We start from the raw sequence: 8,545 nt of genomic DNA on the forward strand, positions 1-8,545 counted from the left end.
CACGCTCCTGGAGAGTTTGAGCTGTTCTAAGAATTTGGTTCCTTGGCTTGGAATGTAAAAACTCTCAAACAGCTGCTGGCTCTGTGAGGAGTGAGGATAGATGAACTATCGCATGGCCAGGGGATCAGATATCTCATGGTGCCCTGTGGATCGAGCACTCAATGAGCTATGGACAGTCCACACAGACTCAATCTGGGACAGCATCACTGGGCAGTATTCAGTCCAGAAAAGACAATGACATCTGAAGCACTGAATCTAGTGACTCTCTAAAGCAAGAACAATCTTTGTACAAAACATCAGGTTTATGTGGTTTATCAGGGAGAAAATGGTAAGGCCATGAGGAAAAGTGGAGCCAATGGAATAGTTCTTTCAAAGAGCTGGCATCGGAACAATGGGTCAAATAGCCTCCTTCTGCAAGAGTGATTCTGTGAAGCGTTTGAAACCCAGTGAAGACGTGTTGCTTTCTTCGTTGCCTTGTACTTAATCCAGGAGACGGTGTGAGAGCGGGAACTATGAGGAGGGCAGAAATTATGGGTGGAGTTTTGTGGCTCTGTAATGTTGGGGGCGGGGCCAGAAAATGAGGTGAGCTGGCTATGGAGGAACCTTGCTTTTATTACATGAATGAAAATAAACAACCACAAGCCTGTGATGAACACAACTGATTCATAAGACCATAAGACATAGGAGCAGAATTAGGCCATTCGGCCCATCGAGTCTGCTCTGCCATTCAATCATGGCTGATATTTTTCTCATCCCCATTCTCCTGCCTTTTCCCCATAACCCCTGGTCCCCTTACTAATCAAGAACTTATCTATCTCTGTCTTAAAGACACTCAATGACCCGGCCTCCACAGCCTTCTGCGGCAAAGAGTTCCACAGATTCACCACTCTCTGGCTGAAGAAATTCCTCTTGAGACTATAAAGTTAATGGACCCTCTCAGGGTCTTGCTTTATATAGGGTTTGGTATATGAGCTCCACCTGGTTGGCTGATTACCAACCCTCAGGGAGCTCGTATTTGATGAGCCCAACTGGGAGGTCAATTAGTGATTCCCCATGCAGATCATGTGGGTTATCACAGGCAGGACCGGAAAATTCCACTGACGGGAGGGGCTGGAAAATTCTATCCGATGTTTATGCCAAGATACACTGATTCTTTCCTAGTCTTCACCTGGTCACAATGAATGAAACTCAGACTGAGAGATTTTGGGAGATCAGTTGCTCTTTTATGATTGTGCCTCATTAGCTGGTGAAGTTCTAGATACGTAAGAAGTCTCACAACACCAGGTTGTGAGACTCCTTACTGTGCTTACCCCAATCCAACGCCGGCACCTCCACATCATGAAGTTCTAGATGTCAGCCCTGCCTCTGTGATCATGGTCTTACTCTGCATCATGAGGACCATGGGTTTTCAGAGAGTTGAACTGAAAATCTAAGTTAATGTCAACCAACATAACAAAAGCTTTACTTTCCGTTGTCCCCTGTAACAGTGACCACATTTCAAAAGGAATTAGTTGGTTCTAAAGGTGCTTTAGTTGTGAAAGGTGCTATCTAAATGTAAATGCTTGAGTGTCTGTGAAGCTAGTGTCGTGTTAGTTTGAGCTGTGGCTCATTAATTACGCACTGGCACATTCTCCTCTGAATCTCCTGGTGGGCTGGCAGCTGATTCGTACGCCTGCTGTCAGCTGATAGGTTTGAAGGTCCCAGTGCCATATTTAAACACCAATCTGGCACCCTCATCTCACTCTCTCCAGCTCCTCCCCCCTCCCAACCCCCCCGTTTTCACCAGACCTCAGGATGTCAGCAACCCAGAGGGAAGAGGCAGCATCAGTTTTTACTGAAAGTGTTCGCGAGGCCTTTATTCAGGGAGTCCGGGCCCACCAGTATATGCTCCACCCCAGGGCTGGCTCGAGAAAGTGCGCCAACTTCACCTCTTTACTTGGGATGCCGTTGCCCAGGAGGTCAGCGTAGCTGCTACCCACCCACAAAGTGCCATCCAGTGCAGGAAGCAGATGAATGATCTCGTCCGCACTGCCAGGATAAGTCTTCTACCAGCTCCCTCTCCAACTCTCCAACTCTCAGCATGGCATCATTTATCCAAACAGCTACCCTCTTCATTTATCTGACACATTCAGCCGTGGGGGACACTTACTCTCTCAACAAGACTTCCACAACACCATCTGTCCTGTTGTCACACTCCATTCTCTGTCCTTCCTGGGTAGGGTGTAGGCGTTTCTCCCAACCTCTGCTCCAAGCCCTCTGATCATGTCTGTCTCCATACAGGCCAAACCCATGCACAACAAGCAAAAGTGGGGGAAGGACGGCAGAAACATTTGTCAGTGGAATTTTCCAGTCCTGCCTGTGATAACCCACATGATCTGCATGGGGAATCACTAATTGACCTCCCACTTGGGCTCGGCAAATATGAGCTCCCTGAGGATAGGTAATCAGCCAACCAGGCGGAGCTCATATACCACGCCCTATATAAAGCAAGACCCTGAGAGGGTCCATTAACCTTATAGTCACAGTTGGGACAGTTGTGTTCATCGCACGCTTGTGGTTATTGTTTATTTTCATTTGTGTAATAAAAGCACGGTTCCTCCACAGCCAGCTCACCTCATTTTCTGGCCCCGCCCCCATCATGACAGAGCCATAAAACTCCGCCCATAATTTCTGCCCTCAGTGGGTTTGAGGAGGCTGTTACAGAGCTCACCGGCATGGACAGGGATCGTTCCTGTGGCAACACAGAGCTCGGCTTCTGACAAGTACACATCTCAGCTCCAACACTTCACCCCATCCTGCAATTCACACCGAGTGTCGTGGGCTCAGAAATAGCTGCAGCTCATTCACTAGAACGGTCCTGCTGTGTTTTTAGGGAGCAGAGACCACGGCCAGCCAACCAGCCCAGCAGCTGGTTTGGATTTTTGCAATCTTCCTATTCCAAAGTTCAGCCTTCCTCACACCGGGTCCTTTTTAAGATTAGCATTCAAGTGATGTCAACCTCAGTGCCACTTGTTACTGGATCCTTGTGTGTTGTCAGGGAGAAGTGTGTAATTCTTTATTTGCAATGTATGATGGGTGAATTCCCAACACTTTATCCTAAAGGGATAGCATTGGCTGAGGAGGCTCATCAGCCTCCGTGTGTGACTCTCTGTGGGTTTCCTAACCCTAGTGTCCCAAACCAAGATCTGCACTTTAGGATGAGAGCCCTGCACTAGTCACCATTTCCTTCACGGCAGCGTTTGCATCTTTCGATGGTGTGGAAAGTTCCTCACCACCACTCACACCATTGCTCTTCCTTGTTGGACTGTGAGTTGACAGAGTGAGTGTATTAGCAGGACACTAATGATTACAGCTCAGATTTAATCATAGAATCCATTCGGCCCATCGAGTCTGCACTGACCACACTTCCACCCGAGCCCTATCCCCATAACCCCACACATTTACCCTGCTAGCCCCCTGACACTAAGGGGCAATTTAGATGGTCAATCCATCTAACCAGCACATCTTTGGTTTGTGGGAGGAAACCTGAGCACCCAGAGGAAACCCACGCAGACACGGGGAGAACGTGCAGACTCCGCACAGACAGTGACCCGACACTGGAATTGAACCTGGCTCCCTGGCACTGTGTGGCAGCAGTGCTAACCACTATACCACTGTGCTGTCCCCTCTGTGCCACTCTATTGAGTTGTGAGCTCTTAAGGCCCAAGTGTGAATGCAGGACCTGGCCTGACAGCAATGGTTTGGCTATTCCCTCAGAAGTCAGGAAATTGCTTGGAGGGCTGGAGGGGGCACCTCCTGATGGTCAGGCTAAGTTTGACTCCTTTTTGGAACCTCTCGGCCATGAGGATATCATGGGCACGCCTCCTCCATGGCAGCAGAATGCTCATGTTGTTCCTCAGCACCCCCCTGGGCTCCCTTCACCTCCTCATCTTCATCTTGAGAAAATGGCTGATCCTCTGCCTCCAGTTCACCCTCTGGCAGTGCCTCACCTCTCTGCAAGGGCAGATTGTGAAGGACATAGCAAACTGTGAGCATTCTGTGACCCTCCTCTTGTGCATATTGCAGAGAGCCACCTGAGTGATCCAGGCATCTGAATCACAGCTTCAGCAGTCCTGTGCAATGCTCCACGAGGAAGCCTGAGGAGCGGTGAGCAACGTTGTACCTTCCCTCAGCTGCGGTCTCAAGCTGATGCACCCAGAGTGATGAGTCAGTGTTTAAGTGGGCAGCCATTATCCCCCATTAAACATCCCTGCAGACATTCAAGCCCCTTGAACATCCCAGGCATCTGGGAGTGACTGAGGATGTAGAAGTCATGGCATATCCCAGGGAATGGTGCACACTCATGCAGGATGTGCTTTGGATGGTCACACACCAACTGCACATTGATGAACATGAAGGGCTGCTGTCAGGGAGCCAGTGCAGCCACATGGATGCAGCCTATTGCAGCCGGCACTTTTGGGAACCCTGAGATAGCTGAAAAGTCCGTGAATCTCTGAGCCTCAGTGTCCAGCAGAGTTTACATACTGATGGGTCCTCCTGTAAAGGCCATTGGTCACCTCCTGAATGCACCGATGTGTTGCTGACTGGGAAATGCCGCACAGGTTCCCAGTTGATCCCTGGAAAGAGCCAGAGGCAAAGAAATTGAGCTGTGCCGTCCTACTTAAGGTGACTGGCTGTGGGAAGCCTGACTGGCTGACCTGGTGACAGGCCTTCTCAGAGCAAGTGGTATATGTGGCAGACGAGATCTCTGGACAATCGCAGGCCTGTCCTACACTGCCTCATATTGGTGTAGGCAGGCGACCTGTGAACGATAGGCCCTCAGTGTGGCAGGTGGTCACCTCCGCTGTCTGGGTCTCTGCTCCTCAGCTTCCTGTTGCTCCTGTTATCTGTCACCTGTAAGAAGTCTCACAACACCAGGTTAAAGTCCAACAGGTTTATTTGGTAGCAAATACCATAAGCTTTCGGAGCGATGCCCCTTCGTCAGATGGAGTAGTTATCTGTTCTCCAACAGATAACTACTCCATCCGACGAAGGGGCATCGCTCCGAAAGCTTATGGTATTTGCTACCAAATGAACCTGTTGGACTTTAACCTGGTGTTGTGAGACTTCTTACTGTGCTTACCCCAGTCCAACACCGGCATCTCCACATCTGTCACCTCCAGCAGCCCCACAATCCTCAGATATCAGTGCCCCTCTAATTCGGGCTTTCTGAGCACTCCTGATTTCAATTGGCGGCCGTGCCTTTAGCCGGCGAGACTCTGAGCCACTTGGTCTTCAATGAGGTTCACTCAATAAATGGACAATCATTAAGGTGGGTCATTGCCTGACACCATAGCTGGCACTAATCAGGGTGAACACTGCACTAAACCTCTGAACCACTCAGGCCTTCCAGGCACCAGTGTTTCCAAATTATAGGGGTAAATAGGGGTAAGTGAAGAGATCTCAGCTCCTTTCACCTTACCCCATGTCAGAATCTCACCCATCTCCAGTGCCTGGAACTTTGCCAGTAGCTGCAGTAATAGGAATTCTTTCCCTCACACTCCCATTACGTTTTACTGCTTTTACCATGAAGAAAGGAAACCGATAAATATGTAAATGTCTATGAATTCCTTCTTTTATATAAGATGGTGGTGTTGTGGTAATGTCACTTGTATTCAAGAGGCGGCTAGATATAGCACTTGGGGTGAATGGGATCAAAGATTATGGGGAGAAAGCCATGGTCGTAATGAATGGCGGAGCAGGCTCAAAGGGCTGAATGGCCTCCTTCTGTTCCTATCTTCTATGTTTCTATGTCACTGGGCTAGTAATCCAGAGGCCCAGGCTCTAAGCAGTTGATGGAATTCAAAACAATTCTTGAAACCCGGAATATAAAGTTGTTTCAGTAATGGTGACCATCCGACTCTCATCGATTGCTGTAAAAACCCATCTGGTTCACTGATGTTATTGAGGGAAGGAAATCTGTCATCCTTACCTGGTCTGGCCTACATGTGGCTCCAATCCCACAGAAACTTTGACTCTTAAATGCCCTCAGAACTGCCCGAGCGAGACACTCAGTTCAAGGGCAATTAGGGATGGGCAACAAACGTTGCTCTTGCCAGCGACGCCGACATCCCATGAAAAGACAAACATATGGGCGGCTCGGTGGCACAGTGGTTAGCACTGCTGCCTCACAGCACCAGGGACCTGGGTTCAATTCCTAGCTTGGGTCACTGTCTGTGTGTAGTTTGCACATTCTTCCCGTGTCTGCGTGGGTTTCCTCCGTGTGCTCCGGTTTCCTCCCACAGTCCAAAGTTTAGATGGATTGGCCATGCTAAATTGCCCCTTAGTGTCAGAGGGACTAGCTAGGGTAAATGCGTGGGCTTATGGGAATAGGGTCTGGGTTGGATTGCGATTGGTGCAGACTCGATGGGCTGAATGGCCTCCTTCTGCACTGTCGGGATTCTATGATTCATTGCCCATCTCTGCTCTTGGCGATTAGCTGCCTCCTGGAACCGCTGTAGTGGTTTGGTGTCGGTGCTCCAGTTTGGAGTTGCGGGGGGGGGGGGGGGGGGGGGGGTGTTCCAGGATTTTGGAAGGTATCAGCAAGCACTTTTTCACAAAGATAGTAAGTACCCTGTCACTAACACACATTGGACGATAGCAGAAGATTGAGAAAGCAGGTTGTTTGCTGCCACCTTGAATTCCACATTTCCACGTTGGCAACAATATGCAATTAAAGCACTTCAGGATAATGGGATATGCAGAGGTCGCTATGCCTTCAATCTATATCACTAACTGCAGCTGGAAACCAGCATGTAATTCCAACATGGGCTTCCTGCAAAAGGGGATGGGGGCGGTGGTTTCACATTGCTTTTAGTGTGTACCTGAGAACTCTCCAATGCACAAATTATTCCTTCCAAAACTATGGGTTCCACTGCCATAGAATGCGGCGCTTGGCTTAAGCTCCCAGAGGAAATCGAGCAGGAAGTGAAGGGGGAAAAAAACACTCACTGTGATTGTTTTTAATGACAGAGTGAGGGGAGGGACTTCCTGTTCTTTGCTCTAAATCATTCAAAGAATGGGAATAAGAATGGTGTTGTCAAGGGAATAGTGACTGAACAATAAACTCCATGGAACGAGCTGAATTGATGGCTTTGTTTGATGCAAGTTTTGTCATACAAGCCATGAAACCTAGCAGACATCATCAGGGATTGATGATGAGAATGTAATTGTAGCAAGACTCCATTGTCCCCAAAGTACAAGACACTATCAAACTTGCAGAATGGGTGCATAGCAGCCAAATGAATTGCAGTGTGGATAAAGTGTGAAGTGATGCAATTTGATATGAAGAATAAGGCCGTCTGCTTGAAAAATCAGAGTCTAAATGGGGTAGAGACATAAAGGAATCACATTCACAAATCATTCAAAGCACAAACACAGGTTCAACCAATAGAAAATATAAAAAATATAATTACCAGGGTTTGTTTCAGGAGGAACAGAATGTAAAAGTAAAGACATTAGATGAAACTTATATCAGACCTTGGTTAGACCGTACAAGGTGCATATCACAAAAAGAAGGATTTGTAGGTACTGGAAAAAAGGAAAATGACTGAGGGAGATCTGATATAAGATACCATTGACCAGAAACTGAACCGGACTAGCTACATAGATACTGTGGCTACAAGAGTGGATTCAGAGGCTGGGAGTCCTGCGGTGAATAACTGACCCCCTGACTTCCCAAAAACTGTCCACCATCTACAAGGCACAAGTCAGGAGTGTGATGCAATACTCCCCACTTGCCTGGATGGGTGCAGCTCCAACAACACTCAAGAAGCTCAACACCATCCAGGACAAAGCAGCCCGCTTGATTGGCACCCCATCCACTAATACTCACTGCAGCTCACTTCCTCCACCACTGATGTACAGCAGCAGCAGTGTGTACCATTTACAAGATACACTGCAGGAACTGAGGGTGCTGTCTAAGGACCAAGGCTCCTTAGACAGCACCTTCCAAACCCACAACCACTACCCTCCAGGAAGGACAAGAGCAGCAGATGCATGGTAAATGGAGTTGAAATCAACCATGATTGAATGGTGGAGTGGACTCGATGGGCCGAATGGCCTTACTTCCGCTCCTATGTCTTATGGTCTTATGGTCTTAAGACCAGCCATGCAAGTTCCCCTCCAATCCATTCATCATCCTGACTTGGAAATATATTCCCGTTCCTTCACAGTCAGGGGGGGGTCAAGATTCTAGAACTTGCTCCCTAACAGCACTGTGGCTGTACCTACACCACATGAACTGTGAGGCATTGGAACCACATAGGGGGATATATGCAAAGGACTTCAATAGATACCATCCCCATTCGATCATTGAAAGCTAAAAATGGTTTGTGACAAATGGAACATGTAGCATAATATTGAGACACCGGAATGAGTGTGCGGATATGATTTGTTACAAGTGAAGCAACTAATACGCTGAAATGCATGGTGGACATGCACTGAAGAACAGGCCCCAGACAAGCTTGGCCACTTGACAACATAGAAACATGAAATAGTTAATGTG

This window comes from Mustelus asterias, chromosome 11 (genome assembly GCF_964213995.1).
Source record: "Mustelus asterias chromosome 11, sMusAst1.hap1.1, whole genome shotgun sequence".
NCBI lineage: Eukaryota > Metazoa > Chordata > Chondrichthyes > Carcharhiniformes > Triakidae > Mustelus > Mustelus asterias.